This window comes from Myotis brandtii, unplaced genomic scaffold, assembly GCF_000412655.1.
Source record: "Myotis brandtii unplaced genomic scaffold, ASM41265v1 scaffold6, whole genome shotgun sequence".
In the NCBI taxonomy this organism is placed as follows: Eukaryota; Metazoa; Chordata; class Mammalia; order Chiroptera; family Vespertilionidae; genus Myotis; species Myotis brandtii.
In genome coordinates, this window is record NW_005370271.1 from 1,471,630 (window position 1) to 1,472,143 (window position 514).

The window sequence follows — 514 nt, forward strand, 5'->3', positions numbered from 1 at the left end:
ATCCTGAACCTCCTCCCTGAGCCTTAGTTTCTTCCACTGCAAAGTGGGGTGTTTCCTAAGTTACAGCTCATGCAAGGATTTATGAGCTTTCACGGTAACTCACAATTGTTCAGGTTTGTTGTATAAAAAGAAGATAAAGCCGGGCCTGCGTGGCTGAGTAGTTGAGCGTCAACCTGTGAACCAGGAGGTCACGGTTGGATTCCCGGTCAGGGCACATGCCCCGGTTGTGGGCTCCATCCCCAGTGGGGGGCGTGCAGGAGGCAGCCCATCAATGATTCTCTCTCATCAATTGTCTCTCTCTCTGAAATCAATCAAAATATATTAATATTTTAAAATAGATAAAGCTGTAAATAACTGCACTCTTTTCCTATAAGGGCCACGTTCTTATGAGAAAACCTTGCTGAGCTCCTAGTGACTTGACCCTGGGGTGAGAGGCGTCCCTCCGGGGAGCAGCGGCCCGCAGCCCCGCCAGGTGGGGGCGGAGCCTGTCTCTCCAGACCCCCCCGAGGGGCGG